The sequence below is a fragment of the Aethalodelphis obliquidens genome, unplaced genomic scaffold (assembly GCF_003676395.1).
Source record: "Aethalodelphis obliquidens isolate GAN/ISIS:26980383/991018 unplaced genomic scaffold, ASM367639v1 scaffold7, whole genome shotgun sequence".
NCBI lineage: Eukaryota > Metazoa > Chordata > Mammalia > Artiodactyla > Delphinidae > Aethalodelphis > Aethalodelphis obliquidens.
In genome coordinates, this window is record NW_020837951.1 from 7,058,338 (window position 1) to 7,074,019 (window position 15,682).

General features: G+C 55.6%; 2 protein-coding genes across 7 annotated transcripts in view; one reads left to right on the forward strand and one right to left on the reverse strand.

Annotated features, from left to right (window-relative positions):
• LRRC8A (leucine rich repeat containing 8 VRAC subunit A) overlaps positions 1-10,097 on the reverse strand; it is a 26,480-nt gene extending 16,383 nt beyond the window's left edge. The window contains exons 1-3 of one of the 2 annotated variants that reach the window (XM_027104615.1): positions 9,964-10,097; positions 6,487-6,593; positions 1,751-3,860 (exon numbers count right to left, since the gene is read on the reverse strand). The gene's annotated coding sequence lies outside the window, so the exon portion shown is untranslated. The remainder of the gene's footprint in view (positions 1-1,750; positions 3,861-6,486; positions 6,594-9,963) is intronic. The other variant, XM_027104614.1, reaches the window with a different exon arrangement.
• A 46-nt stretch (positions 10,098-10,143) lies between these two features.
• KYAT1 (kynurenine aminotransferase 1) overlaps positions 10,144-15,682 on the forward strand; it is a 33,378-nt gene continuing 27,839 nt past the window's right edge. For 2 of the 5 annotated variants that reach the window (XM_027104619.1, XM_027104620.1), the window contains exon 1: positions 10,144-10,307. The gene's annotated coding sequence lies outside the window, so the exon portion shown is untranslated. The remainder of the gene's footprint in view (positions 10,308-15,682) is intronic. The other 3 variants (XM_027104622.1, XM_027104621.1, XM_027104618.1) reach the window with 2 other exon arrangements.

A 15,682-nucleotide genomic window follows, 5' to 3' on the forward strand; every position in this document is an offset into this window, starting at 1 on the left:
GTGTGTGTGTGTGTGTGTGTGTGTGTGTGTGTGTGTGTGTGTGTGTGTGTCTGAAGCAATTATTGCCAAACATGAAAGTCGAACAAAGCTGAGCCCTGGGTACAAAGATATCTGCTCTAGTTTTATAACGTTCGTGTGTGCTTAAACTATTTCCTACAAAGTTTACCGGAACAAAAGCAACTGTTTCTACTCCTGGCTGCTCCTCTCTCTGGTCCTCACACCTGCTGGGCTCAGCTGGGGACAGCCTCTACTAGATGATCGCCAGGGCAGCAGATTCAGGTCCTCCTTCCAACTGGCCTGCTCCTGGCTGGCGCAGAGGCACCTGCGGCCTTTGAGGACACTGAAGGATGCAGCATCACCCCTGCCCAGTCCTGCCCTGCCCCAGGGAGATGCAGAAGTGTGTAGGATGCAGCTAGACCCTTCCCACTGTGCAACACACGCAGGTGCAGAGAAGCGGGACCAGGTTCCTGCAGCAGAACTAGGGCAACCCAGAGAGCCCCTCTCCTCCCCATGGTGGCAGGCAGATCTCGGGGAGTGTGAAGAGCAATAGCTTCAGAACTGGGGAGACATGGGTTCAAATCCAGCTCAAGCATGAAATAATTCCATGACGCCAGGCAAATTATTTAGCCCAAGCCTCCGTTTTTGCAACTTTAAAATAAGAACAGTGCTACCTACCTCACAGATCTGTATACAGTGACCCAAAAGATGTCCAAGGGATATTAAGTAAAAATAAAATAAAAGATATTGACCAGCATATAATATGATATATCATGCATGATAAAACAATATAAAATGTCACAAAACAACAAATACTTCATGATTCCAGTATGTGGTACTTAAATTTGCTACTTTTGTGAGAAGAAAAAAATACTTGGGAAAAAAACAAAAGACCTCCCTCACCGAGTCGTTTCTAAATACTGTAAGAGTTTACAAGAAGTACCTGCCATCTATCATGTAAGGAAAAGGTTAGCTTGCCCCTGCCTGCCCTACCCGGGTAACACACACACTTCGACAGGGCGCAGGGAAGCAACACCTCAGGGTGGGTGAGCTCAGACCCTGGGACGAATGACTTTTCTTCTCTAAGCCACAGTTTCTTCACCTGTAAAATGGGAATATTACAGTACCTCAGAGGCTTATTGTGAGAATTAAAAATAACATAATGCACATATTATGGGACAACCCAAGGCCTGGCACAGAGGAAGGTGCACTATACTTATCCCAACCCACATGCCATTGCAGAAACCCACCCAGAATTTAGCTGGGGAAGACACCCAGGAGAGCGCTGAGCCACAAGCACAAATACCTCCAAGCTTCCCCAAGGCCCCCAGGACCTCCCAGGACTCAGAGACCACTCTCAATGGCCTTGAACTTCTGGAGCCCAGGCTCAGGACCCCAGGACAGGACAGAGACAGAGAGCTGGTGAGCGGTTCGCAGAACCACCCCTTAGGTGTCCAGCCTAGTCCACATTGTTGATTTCCTCCTGAAGCTTCTCACAGATGGGGAAAGAAGTCAAAGAAATGACACGCTGCCCCCTTGGGCGACCACCCAAGCATGCTCCACCCCCATGCTGGCCTGCAGAGATTCGGCTTTCACACCTGAGCCGCGGCAGGCAGGCTAGGCTGTGGGTAAACAGGGCACAGAGAGCCTTTTGTTATAGCCCAAATAGAGAGGCTGGGAAAACTTCCCAGGCGGGAGGGAGGGGAGGCAGGAGGCTTTCACCCCTCACCCCTCCTCTCGCCCCTCCTCCTACCTTGGGGAGGCTGTCCCTCCAAGGCTCTCCCAGGGAAGGGGGAAGGGCCACACCCAAGAGGCTGGAGGAAGACACTGGGTCACAGGTCTTGTCCTGGGAGTGCTCTGGGCCTGTGAATCTGCTCCTCGGTCAGCACCCTGGGGCCTCTTCTGTCCCAGAGCAAGAGGGGAGGAGAGGGCCCGCTCTGGTGCACACGGCCCGCACCCGCCCCAGCACGGGCACTGCCCTGGAGGTCCCCACACCCAGCCGGGGAGAGTGCAGGCTTGGGGCACCACCTGGCTCCCTGCACCCTGCGTAGAAGGGCACACCCTCACTTTCCCGGGAAAGAAGAGGGGAGACGCCCAGGGTGGGAGGGGGGAGGGAACAAGTTTCCGTTCCAAACTCCTCTCCATGTGGGCTGGGCCTCCCAAACAGGTTGGTCCTCATGCTTCTCATGCAAACTTGCAAGGGTACAGGCGGCCTGGTGGGGGGGGAGGGTGACAGGTGAAGGACACCCACCTGGGGCTTGCGGCCATGGCTCCCCGAGCCAAGCACTCACAGGCAACAGCCCAGGCCTGAGGCTCAGGCCGTCCCCTCACCCCACCAGGCTGACGTGTTACTGACATGAGCTCCGGGTCACTGACGTGGACTATGTGCCAGCACCGCGCCTGGTACTTCCTGGGCCTCGGCCCCCAATTTCCAGAAACACAGGTACGGCGGCTCCCCACTTCACCAGCATGTGACCTTGGGAAAGTCACTTCCCTCCCAGGGCTCTGGTTTCCTCATCCATGAAGTGGCCACTGAGTCTATTCCTGGTAGGGCGGTGGTGAGGACTGAATGAGGCGGTCCATAGAAAGCTTTTGGCTCAGGGCCTGCCACGCAGTAAGCCTCTGTAACGTCAGCTGCTGTTACCATCATGGGATGGTATCAGTCCCTTTAGGGGTGTGAAATCTGAGGCCCAGAGAGGTTAACTGACCTGCCCAAGGCCACACAGCTAGAAGAAGATGGTGGGGAAGATCACCCAGGTCTGCCTTTCCATTGTGCCCACCTGTCTCAAAGGCCAGCAGGTCTCCTGGACTTACCTGGGCACCCAGAGAACTCTGGAAATGCTTCCTGGGACAAGACCCCCATTTCCGGAGGGGTACATGGAATCAAGGTCTCTGCAGGGAACTCTAGCAGGCCATACTCAGGAAACTTTGGTGGGGGAGCCCAGCTCTGGGTTTGAGCCCGGAAGCCAGGTGCTGGGTCTGGGCCCATGGCGGGCAGAAGGGCCTTGAAGACAGGCCTCGATCTGCTTTGAACACCAGCGCCGCTTTCCTGGACAGCGCACGAAAAGTGGGCAGGAGCGCCCACGGGAGGCCGCAGACTCATCTGCTGAGATCCAAGGGGATTGGGACCAAGGGGGCCTGGCCGAGGGTAAGCCGTCTGTCGCCTGGCTCTCTGGGCTGGTGGGGGGCTGCCCCCAGGGATCCCGACCCAGGCCACCAGCCGGGAAATGTGACAGAAGGATTCCTATGCCGCCCCGCCCGGTCAGCACGTTTGCCAACAGGTCAACTCTGCCGGGGGCATGAGGTTGGCAGTGGCGCCTCTGAGGGTGCCCAGGTGCCATGTGAGAGCCATGGAATTTTACAGCCACTTTCACTCCAGTGCAACATGGCTCCTGGCATGAGGCTGTCGCGCAGTGTCTATTTAATTTTGAGGTTTTACGTCCTCAAGAGACAGTTAAACAAAGAACTTTTTACGAGATGTGAGATGCAGTAGAAACGCGTCGGGAAAGCGCACAGGGAGATGTTTGTGGCTGGGTGTAAAAGCTGTTCTAGAAACCTCATCCGCTCGCACACACACACGGAAATCCAGGGCCTGAGGGAGCCCAGCCCCGCTCCTACACCGAGGGCGACCCTTCTGGCGGCAGCTGGTGGGGACCGGCGCCAACAGAGTCGCGCTGGTCAGTGTTGGCCGGCACAGTCGGAAGACCTCCAGCCTCACAACGGCCTGCAGAGTGTCTTCAAAGTGCAGGTTCCTAGGCCCACCCCCCAACTTGGACTCTGCAGGGCTGCGGTGATGGGTCCAGGGGAACCAGCATTTTGAACAAGCTCTCGGGAGACTCTGAAGCACCCCGAAGCCCGAGAACCTAGAGAAAGAGACAAACGGAAGGTGGGGTAAAAAGAGCACAGGCTGCCAAGGCAAACAGACCCGGGTTCACATCCCGGCTCTGCCACCTGAACTGTACGACTTTGGGCGGGAGCCCTCGTGCCTCGAGCCCTGGCCTCCTCGCCTGTAAAAGTGACACAACCTCACCCAGGAGACGGTGGCGGGTAAGATGGCAAACTTCACAGTGACCGGCGCGCCGCCTGGGCTCGGACCGCGGCCACCGTGGACGTGAAGGCTCTGCTGCTGGAAGGAGGGCGCGCAGAGCATCGTCCACCGAGAGGCCAGCTCCCGGGCTCCCACAGGAAGCGGCCCGAAGTGGCCTGTGCCAGAAGGAAAACGACTCCAGGAAAGACTGGGAGAAAGAAACAGGGGAGAGGGAGAGGGTCCCGACGGAGAGCTGAACGCCGCCGGCCGAGGGACGCGTCTCTGCACAGACCTCACCCCCAGGGCGGTCCCTGCCGAGCCAGGCTGCCAGGCCGGGGGTTCCTCCTGCCGAAACCCGGCCTGAGGTGTCTACGCCCCAGCAGAGCATCTCTAGACCCAGGTCCCAGGGCAGCCCCCCCCCCCGCCCCCAACCCCGTCGCCTCACCTGTCCACCCTCACGGCTAAAACCTGAGAGGAGCGTCCAGGGGGACCAAGATCGGGCTGTCCACCAGGACAGTCAGGTGAAAGGACTCAGGGCCAGGCTCAGGCCAACGCAACACAGCAGCCCCTGCCTCAGGCAGACAGAGGAGGGCCAAAACCTGGAGGCTAAAACCTCTCAGGCTGGCCCATGCCATTCCTCCCTGGCACAGAGGAGGAAGTCTGACCTCAGATAAGTAGGACCTGCTGCTTCCTGCTCATCACTGGCCAGAGACCTCGGCTCAGTCTTCCCTTCTTGCGGGGGGAGGTAAGAGTTCCTCAAAACCAACAGGAAACTCCTACAGGGCAGGGCTGGGGTTTGCTGACCTTGTCCCAGTAAACAGGATAGTCAACAAAATCACACATCAGGCACTTCCCACCGCCCTCTTCTGACGGGACTCACCCACAGCTCTACCCTCGCCTGGGAAAGACGTCCAGGGCGGACCATTAAATGAAACGAGAGCTAGGTGCAAACCAGCAGCTCTAACAGGACTTGGTTTTAGGAAAATAAGCAAATGGTAAAAATACATGTGGGAGAACCTACCCCTCCTCACTCAAATCTCTGGAGATAGAGATCAAGGGAGACTCTCATTTTCTACATGACATTAAAACCAAGACATTATAGGGACTTCCCTGGTGGTGCAGTGGCTAAGAATCCACCTGCCAATGCAGGGGACACGGGTTTGATCCCTGGTCTGGGAAGATCCCACATGCCGCGGAGCAACTAAGCCCGTGCACCACAACTACTGAGCCTGCGCTCTAGAGCCCGCAAGCCACAACTACTGAGCCCACACACAACTGCTGAAGCCCGTGCGCCTAGAGGCCATGCTCCACAACAAGAGAAGCCACCGCAATGAGAAGCCCCCACACTGCAACGAAGAGTAGCCCCCGCTCGCCACAACTAGAGAAAGCCCACACGCATCAACGAAGACCCAATGCAGCCGCCAAAAAAAAAAGCCTAGATGGGAGAGGTGGAGGCAGGGAGCCCTCGGACACAGAACAAAGGACCCCAGCCCAGGATTCCAGGACCTGGCTCAGGTCCCACATCCCTGCCTTCTTCCCGATGAGTTTGGGCAAGTTGCTTCCTCCCTCTGAGCCCCAGTTTCCACGTCTGTGAACGGGGGATCAAGGCCACTCCCTGAGCTTCCGCAAATGACCAAAGAGATCACTGATAAGGTTTGTTTTACAAATTATTAAGCAGCTTATACATACACCTGCTATGATTAGGGAACACGTTCTAAGACACCCTGTGCTACCTTCCCTATATCAACATATTTAATCTTCAAAATACCCTAAAGGGAGACAAGGTGCTAATATTATCCTCTTTCCATAGATGAGGAAACTGAGGCTCAGAGAGGTACAGTGACTGGCCCACAATCACTTGTCAAGCATGTGACAGCTGGGACTCAAACCCAGGTCTGACTACAAAGTCTGGGTCCTAACCAGTGCACGCTCCTGCCTTTGGAAACTGTTTTCCAAAGCACAGGACGAGGAACCCCCGTCCCCAGAGACGTCCACGTGATCAAATAAGTGTGGGGAAACACGACTTGCTAGCTCCCTCTCAGAGACTCGCCATGCTCTCAGTAAGCTCTGAGACATCCTTCAAGGCTCTGAGAAGTCCTGCAGCACAGACTACGACAAGATATTGTTCCCGGAGTCACCTGACCACTGTGACCAAAGACACTGGTGTTCCACAGAACACACCTCAGGAAACGTGGTCATGGGACAGCATGAACCACCACCCAGAGTGACAAAAGCCAGGGGTTCGCCATACAAGTTCACGCCAGCCTGAGTATGGCAGCCACGTACTACTCAGCTGGCCACTGAGTCAGGAGAAGGAGGAAGAATTCTGTTTCCTGGCATCTCTGCCCTAGAAGCCCAGGCCTTCCAGCGAGAAGAGCAAAGGGCTGCAGGGACAGAGACACCACCCTTTGCCCTCCAGGCACCTGCTCAGCTGGCCTGGAGGGTGGGGGCCCAGTCCTTACCCTGCGGAAGGCTCTGCTATCTGCGAGTTGGCTGTCGGTGCTGAGGCTGGCCCACATCTGTCTGGGCAGGGTCCTGGCATTCCTTTTGCTCCATGGAAGCTGCCTCCCTACAAGGAAGCAAGAGCTACAGTCAGCAGGGACGTGTGTGACTATCAGCGTTACCTGCTGTGCTGCCGACAGTTTCGGAGCCCCTGCTCGGTGCAGGGCCTGGGCTGGGCTCTGGGGTGATGACAGAGAATCAGATGGTCTGCGGGGGATATGCCAAGGCAACAATTACAACTGGCTCTTGAGAGCCCGGGGCTCTGCTGGGGGGAGCCCGGGCCCTATGGGGACATGGAAGAAGCACTAGACCTTGACTAGTAGGGTCAGGGAAGGCTCCCCAGAGAGGGTGTTGCCTGAGCTGACTGCTGGGGAAGAGTGGGAGTTGGAGAGAGAGCATTCCAGGGAGAAGGACCAGCACATTTGCCTGGAGGGGAGAGAACACGACATCTAGAGCCTGCTGAGTGTCCTGGCTGGATCTAGGACTGGAGGCGGGAAGTGGTGAGAGGTGAGCTACAGAAGGGTGAGCTGGATCCAGGCAGAGACACACCCTCAACCCAGACACATGAGTTCGACTCAAACACAAAACCCAACCATTGGGCTTCCCTGGTGGCGCAGTGGTTGAGAGTCCGCCTGCTGATGCAGGGGACATGGGTTCGTGCCCCGGTCCAGGAAGATCCCACATGCCGCGGAGCGGCTGGGCCCGTGAGCCATGGCCGCTGAGCCTGCGCATCCGGAGTCTGTGCTCCGCAACGGGAGAGGCCACAACAGTGAGAGGTCCGCGTACCGCAAAAAAGAAAAAAAAAAAAACAACCCAACCGTCATCTATAGTCAAGAACTGTTTAGTGAGCATCTACTACATGCCAGGCACTCTGCTCAGAACTGTTCACAGGAGGGAACAAGACAAGTTAGGAGGGCGGGGAGAGAAGTGTGGTCAGGCTACAGCAGGGTAGGGGGAGTATTTAAGCCAGCCAGGCGCTGGGAGTGTGACCCAGCCATCAAGGGAGGCCAAAGGACAAGGAGGAGTTAGCAGGAAGGGGGGCGAGGAGGCGTGGTTACACAGACAAAGGGATCGTGGAGCCTTTCAGCTGTTTACACCACTGAACATTTATCACACCTACTCAATGCTAGGCACTGTGCTAGGAGGAAAGAAGCAGAAGATGGTCTCCAGCCTCACAGGGAGACAGTCAGTAACCTGGCAATCCCACACAGAGTGATGGCAGCTAGACAGTGAAGCACCTGCGTCTGTAAAGGCACAGAAGCCATGGGAGCCAGTCTCTACCCCAACCCCTCCCCTCCTCGGCAAAGAGAGGGATACCCACGGAGGCTGGGAAAGCCAGTCACTTGCCCATGACAGAGACAGGCCCAGAACTCAGGCCTCTGGACTCACTGGCACTGATTCTTCTAACCCTTCCTCTTCCAGGAAACACACGCTGACCACCCCCTACACATTCACCCACAGCTGATGCCTCTTTCCTCTGGGTTGCCTCTGTAATATTTCTAGTATTATGCTGGCCACTGTATCAATGTATTCCTGTCTGCCTTTCCTCCCAGACTGTAGCCAGGGACTGTGTTCTCGTAGCACCATTCCTGGCCCAGACCAGGCACTTACCAAAGGATGGTTGAATGAATGAATGAATGAGTCAAGGGATGGAGAGATGGTGTGCTGGGCTCCAGGGCCCCACATCCAACCCATCTGACTCCCCGTGAAAGTCTGTGAAAACCCAGAATCACCTCCACTCTCAGGAGAGTCAGGAACCAGGCCGATCCCTTCGCTCCAACTCCTGCAGGCGAGGTCCAGGCCAAGCCAGCTCCCTGAGTTCTGACCTACTGGGGCAATCCTCAGGAGCTTCCACTACCCAGAAAGGCCATTCGAAGTTTGCAGAGGAAACAGCTTCCTAGCGGATGTGCCCAAGGGATGGAGTATTTGGTTGAGTTCCAGGAGGAAGTCACAAATATTTCTTGGGCTCCTGTGCTGTGCCTCACAGCCCCCAGAAGGCAGAGGGGCATTAGAGCTAACCCCAAAGAATCTCTAAAACTGGGAAGACAGGGAGGCAGGGCCCAGTCATTCATGCCCCAGCACCTCTCCAAAAGCCAGTCCTCCAGCACTGTCATCTGTCCTTGCCTCCCCTCCTGAGCCAGAGGAAAACTTGACCTTCACGAAGGCAATGCCAGTGTGACTGAGCCATGGGCACTGCCCAGTCCCTCTGAACGAAGCTCTCACTCCCCCATCCCCTCCACAGGAGGGATCACCAACATCAGACCTCCTCCTCCTGCCTCCAGTCTGTCTGTCTGCCACTCTGTCTGCTCAAAGGGCAGGATACAGTTCGTCAGGGGTAAAAGGTACTCCTAATGGAAAAGGTGGGAGAGGCCCCTGGGAGCCTTTCAGCTCCCCCAAATCCTTCCTCCACAATTTAGGCCCAAAGTCCCTTTCCCGCACCAAGCTCTCTCCCTCCTCATCCTCACACCTCATCCTCAAAAGGCTTCCGGGGGTGGGGCAGCAGAAGAGCCCTCCGGGGAGCATGGTCACCAAGGGGCGGCCCCACCCTTCCAGCCAAGTCCCCACCAGGAGGAGGTTGCCAGCCACCCCCCAACCATCTCTCCTCCTTTCCAAAAAAGGCAGCACACGCATCAGCTAAGAACCAGCCCAATCTTGGTTCAGTCCAGTCCAGACCAGGGGAAAGAAGCAGTCAACAAAAGAAGCAGAATCATCATGAACCTCAAGAACCAGCGTTTATGCTGCTTCAGCTGGGCAGCCAACTTTGCTGGGTCTCCAGCCCAGACCTCATCAGACCTGGCTCTCAGGCCCATCTGGATGCACAGGACACCGGCAGGGTCCGGAGCCTCAGACCCTGGACTGGGCTTCCCAGCAACCCCAGCCCAGCCAGGCCCCACAAGCATAGCCAGGGATCTGCCCCCAAGTCAGGGCACAGTTCCAGCCCAGTCAAGAGGAGGGAGGGGTGTAAGGGAAGAGGAGGGGGCCGGGAACCCAGGAGAAGAGAGCAAGGGGAACCTTTGAAAACAGAAAAAAAAAAACTGCCAAGGAGAAAGCCCAGAGGTGGAACCTCTAGTAAGGGGGGCGTGTGTGTGTGGAGGGGTGAGGATCTGGGGGAACCCAGGAGATGACAAGGGGACCTGGGGAGCCGAGGCGGAAACTCCCGGTTATGTAGAGCGCAGGGAGGCACTGGGGTGCCTGGGAGGGGGCTCGCGCGCCGCGGCAGCAGAGAGAGGCGGGGGGGGGGGCCCGGTGACCCGGGGGATGGGGAACCCGGAGGTAGGCCGAACTGAGCTGCCGCGGGAGGCCCCGAGGGAGCCGGCCCTGGCGGGCAGAGCCCAAGCTACCCAGGGTGCCCGGGGCCAGCCAGCTGGCCGGGGACGTACAGGAGTGGATTTCGAGAGGTGACAGCTCGCACCCCCTTCCCCACCCCACCCACTCACCTGGGCCTGCCGCGCGCGGCCGCCCAGCCGGCAGCCCCGAGCCCCTGCCGCTCTGTCCCGCCGCCAGCCGCTGCGCCCCTCCGGCGCCTCCTTTTGTTTGTCCCTCACTGCACCACTCAGCCTCCTCCGCCCCGGAAGTGACGTCACCTTCGGGCGCGAACGGGGCCACCAGGGCGTTGCCATCTTTTTGAGGGGAGCTCTCTTCACGCCTGCACCCTCTCCCTGCAGGCACCATGTTGCTTTGGGGCGGAAGTAGCGGAGCCCGGGCTCGGCCCCCTTAAAACGACAGGGACGGCTGTAACCTTCGGCGCCTGGGGACGAAGGGTGAAGCGGCCGAGGCAGGGGTGAGTAGCTGGTGCCGGAGCGTTACTGCCCCGGGGTCAGGTGCCGAGGCGGGAGGGCCTGGAAACCGGTTACAAGGTCGATTGTGCCAGACTACTCGTTGCGTTTGGTGCTTCTGTTATAGCGGAGTGGCTACGATGAAAGGTTGAACCAGACGGGAGCTGTTGCGCGCGCTACTCTCCGACCCGCACTCGGACGCTGGGACCCGCCAGGCTGGTCCTCTCTGCACCCCCATCCCCCGCCCCACCCCCACCCCCGCGATCGTACGGTACCGGTACCGGTACCAGTGGGGAGAGGGAGCCCAAGGCGACTGGGAGAATTCTGGGCAGAGCCGGGGCTGGAACCGGGTGCCGGACTCCAGCTCGACAGCTCTAGGGATCCTAAGTCCTCGGAGTTCCCATATTTATAATAGTAACGGCAAGCACGCCAAAAGAGACTCCATACAATGGAATACTATGCAGCCGCTAAAAAGAAAAATGCTTAATATGGGACCACTTCCAAGATACCGTAGATGGAAAAGGGAAGGGGCGAAAAGAACAGCGCTGATTGGTGCTACCGTTTGTGTGAAAGAACGCGTGTGGGGGCATGGCAGTCTGCCGGTGTGTGCACCAGCCGGCTGGTGAGATGCACGAGTTGTTAACAGTGGTGGCCTCCGACAGGAGAACCGGGGTCGTGGGTGCCCGGACAAGGGGGAAGAATTTACTACCAAGCGAACAGGTTGGTTAAAAATAAAGTGGGATGCTGCAGATAATAACTGGCTCCCATTTATCTAGCTGACCAGTGCCTGGTTTCAGCTCTCCTGCTGGGAGGTCTTGTATTTCCCCATTATTAGAGGAGGAAACAGTCTCAGAGATTAGGGACCTTAGTAATATCTCATAGCCAGGAAGTGGAAAAGCCGGAATTTGAGCCAGGGAGGATTTTATGCTAATGCCCACCATTCTTCCTCATCCTGCTCCCTCCTGAAAAGCTTTTTTGTTATCAACCATGCAACACTCAGCTTGGGACCTGGCACCCAGCAGGCATCCAGCAGCTATTTATTGGCTGTTTATGGACTGAGCAAGTGGAACAGACAGGAGACAACCAGCAGTGCAAAATGAAGAGAGGCACACATTGGAGGCCAGAACCCTTTCCAGCCTTGAGACTCTGGACCTGGCATGTACTTCCCTGAGCCTCCACGCCCCCTCCTGTAGCACTAACTACAGTCACTGACACTGAGTGCTCCCTCGTGTCCTCTTTGTGCTTTACAGGCAGACTAGCTCCATTTTACAGGTCAGTAGGTGAAGTACAGAGAAGTAAGAAAGTTGCCCATCACAACATTGTAAATCAACTGTACTTCAATTTAAAAAAAGTTGCCCAAAGGGGGTCCCCACAAGGGTTCACTCCCCCACTTCTGGAGAGGTTGTTGAGCTCCTTGGTCTCTCCCTCAGCCTCCTGGGGTCATCAGCACTAATTCTTTTTTTTTTTTCTTTTTGCGGTATGCGGGCCTCTCACTGTTGTGGCCCTTCCCGTTGCGGAGCACAGGCTCCGGACGCGCAGGCTCAGCGGCCGTGGCTCATGGGCCCAGCCACTCCGCGGCATGTGGGATCTTCCCGGACAGGGACATGAACCTATGTCCCCTGCATCGGCAGGCGGACTCTCAACCACTGCGCCACCAGGGAAGCCCCAGCACTAATTCTTTGAGATGTCTCAGATGGGCTAGTTGAGCTGCCAGAGGCTGTGGAGCTGATGTCGAACAGGACAGACACACAGTTCCTGTCCTTGGAGTCTGCTCAGGGCAACAGACAACCCAGCAGTTAGCACCTGTGATGAGCACTGTGGTGGGTGAGCAGAAGCTTAGGCCTTGGGAGCACAGAGGAGGTAGCACCTAGTCCAGCCCGGGTGGAGTCACAGAGGGCTTCTCAAAGGAGGTAACTTTTAATCTGTGACTGAAAGATACATAAGATATCTGGGAGGAGAAATGATGAAGCTGGAGACTGGAGCAGAGACGTCCTCATGCCTGAAGATAACTGACATGATCAGAGACTATGCAGGTTAGAAATGATCAGATGGCTTCTGCCTGAATTGCTCTTTCCTCCTAGAGAATGTCTCCTCATGGCAACATCTGTGGCTTCCCATCCTCCAGGCCACACTTAACCTTCTGCATCCCCAAAGGGTAGGACTCCCTAATTTCATAATCCAGATGGAGGCAACAAAGGAACACAGGAGAGTTAGCAGTGAGGAAGTCCTTCACACTGGTGCCCCCTCCCCCCATTCATTCGGCCCCCAGAGTGGCAGCCCACTTGCTGACGTAGAAACTCTGCCCATGTGAACAAAGGTGTGTCAGCACAGGAATGTCCCTCCTGTCTCCCTGGCCATCTGTGCCTGCTGGGGTTATCAGGTTGCCTGTGTGCTGGGACATCTAGCTGGGCATGCCCCCCCGCTTCTGTAGCCAGCAGTCCAAAGTCACTCCACCTGCAGCAAGCGAGGAATTACCGTCGCTCCTACCCTAACAGACCTGGGGCCACATCCCACTCTCAGATGGCACTGCCATCTCCCTGAAATATTTCCCAAACCCTCATCTCACTTCCTCATTCTTGGACAGTGATACAAGCTTTGGATTCACAGCTGGGGTCCTTCTGTGCTTTTCTAAGACTTTCACTTTGGGTAAGTCATTTCTCCACTCTGAGAGTTTCTCCATCTGTAAAACTGATACGACGCTCTCTAATCTTCCTGCCAGGCACTAAATATATATACATATATTGTTTTTTCTTGCATGTGTAAAACTGCCCTAAAGAGTGAGATTCCGATTCTGGATCTGGATCCTGTGCCAGGAGGAAAAAGAAGTGGCTTTGCTACTGTGTATCTAACTTAGGATCCCACCCGCCAACCCCTCTGGCCCAGAACCTGCAGTCTGGGCTCCAGAAGCCATTTCTCTCTCTTGCCAATTCCAAAGCTAAGGGGAACTGTGTCTAAGTCAGTGTACTTGTTGGGGCTCCCCAGATAGGCTGTCACCTCCCTTGGGGCAGAACTGTTGACTTGACAAGCTTTCACCAAACACTCGTCTTGTAGGGACTCTGTGTTTTTAGATCCAAAACAAACAAACAGAAAAATCAGGATTCATTATCTGCAAGAGATTTTGTTGTCCTCTTTGGTTAACTAATTTTTATGGAAAGTCTTTTTTTTGTTTGTTTTGCTTCTTTTGTTTCTTGCATTCCTTTTTTTTAAAAATAAATTTATTTTATTTATTTATTTTTGGCTGTATCGGGTCTCCATTGCTGCGCGCGGGCTTTCTCTAGTTGCAGCGAGCAGGAGCTACTCTTCCTTGCGGTGCGCGGGCTTCTCATTGCTGTGGCTTCTTTTGTTGTGGAGCACGGGCTCTAGATGCGTGGGCTTCAGTAGTTGTGGCACACAGGCTCAGTAGTTGTGGCACGCGGGCTCAGTAGTTGTGGCTCTCGGGCACAAGAGCGCAGGCTCAGTAGTTGTGGCACACAAGCTTAGGTGCTCTGTGGCATGTGGGATCTTCCCTGAACAGGGCTCGAACCCGTGTCCCCTGCATTGGCAGGCAGATTCTTAACCACTGCGCCACCAGGGAAGCCCTTATGGAAAGTCTTATAGGTTTAAATGTTACTAGCTTATTGTCATTGACAGGTTAAGTAGGCTAGGACCTGTGCTACATGCTTTCTGGGGGTGATTGCATTATTATTGTCCCCACTGCACAGATGAGGAAGCTGACCCTGGTATGGCACGACTAAGATCCTATAGCTAGTGGAGTGGAGCTGGGACCGTTTTATCCAAGTCCAAGTTCCAAATCCAAGCTTTCATCTTCTGTGGTTTTTCATGTAACAGACTGGTCTTGCCTGGGCATGGTACCCCCTCCCAGGCCTCTTCTCCAGAGGTGCCATGGTTTGTGTTTTCTCAGTAACTGGAGAGGGAGGGGGCTTCTGACATTTTGAGCCCAGGTGTGCTAAACATCCTTCTAGGCACTGTATAAATCTGCCCAGTAAAGAACTGACTCAGCCCAAATACCAAGTGTGCCGCTATTGAGAAACACTAAAACCAAATATCCTTGGGACTTCCCTGGCCATCCAGTGGTTAAGACTCCACCATTCCACCGCAGGGGGCGCAGATTCAATCCCTGGTCAGGAACTAAGATCCTACATGCTGCGCGCATGGCCAAAAAATTGAAAAAAAAATTTTTTTTGTTTTTTTTTGTTTTGTTTTTTGGTGGGTTTTTTTTGCGGTACGCGGGCCTCTCACTGTTGTGGCCTCTCCCGTTGCGGAGCACAGGCTCCGGACATGCAGGCTCAGCAGCCATGGCTCACAGGCCTAGCCGCTCCGCGGCACGTGGGATCTTCCTGGACCGGGGCACGAACCCGTGTCCCCTGCATCGGCAGGTGGACTCTCAACCACTGCGCCACCAGGGAAGCCCGAAAAAACTTTTTTTTTAATAAATAAAACCAAATATCCTTACTGCACAGAATTGGCTTAGGTGATGTAGGGCTAGGCTGCAAAGACAAAATCACCTTGCCTGTCCTTGCAAGCTGCCATGCAGGGTGGAAGCTGGAAAAGACGTGGCTCCTGTCCCCAGGGACTGATGTGCTCCTGAGCTGATAGAGGCAGCAGCACCCACCTCCTGAAAGAAGGATTTGGGGGGGAAGAGTTTAGACTTTGGAAATAGACGAACCAGGGTTTGAATCCCGGCTCAGCCTCTCTCAGCTGAGTAAGCTTTGTTCATTCTCCTCTTGAACAAAATAGGGACGATGATGCCTTCCTATAGGCTGCTGTGAAGATGAGAGTTTAGCACAGGGGGGCAGGTGCATAGTAGGTGCTCTGAGTTCAGAGGAAGGCCCAGGCTGACCCAGAAGGCTTCAGAGAGGAGGCGGAGCTGGGGTTCAGCCCTGCCAGGGGGATCAGATTAAAGGGCATGTCAGGCAGGGCACAGCTTGAGCAAAGATGGGCAACGTCTGTTCAAGAGCAAAGGATTCGTATGTCTGGAAGAGGAGAGAACATGGAAGCTGCAGAGTCTGGATTCAGGCCAGCTCCAAAGGCCAGGCTAGGGAGGCTTTGGACTTTATCCAGTCTCAACGCAGGCTGTACCCAGCGGGAGGTGTAGCTGACATCAGCCGCCAGAGTATTGGTCGCTGAGGCGTGTTCCGAGGGGTCACCCACCTGCTGTTCACTAGTCGTGGTGCCTTCTGGCTGCGAAGGTGGCCAATAGCTGCCCGGATTGATGGAGGCGTGTGTTAGGCGGGGCACTGACCGCCGGGCGCCAGCCCCTTGCCTGGCAGCAAGGAAACCTGTGACCTTAGATGCCTGGGAGGCTGCACAGGAAGGTGTCCTAAAGGTCACCTGGTGCATCTCTGCTCCCTTCTCCAGGCAGGGTTGGCCTCCCGAGAGC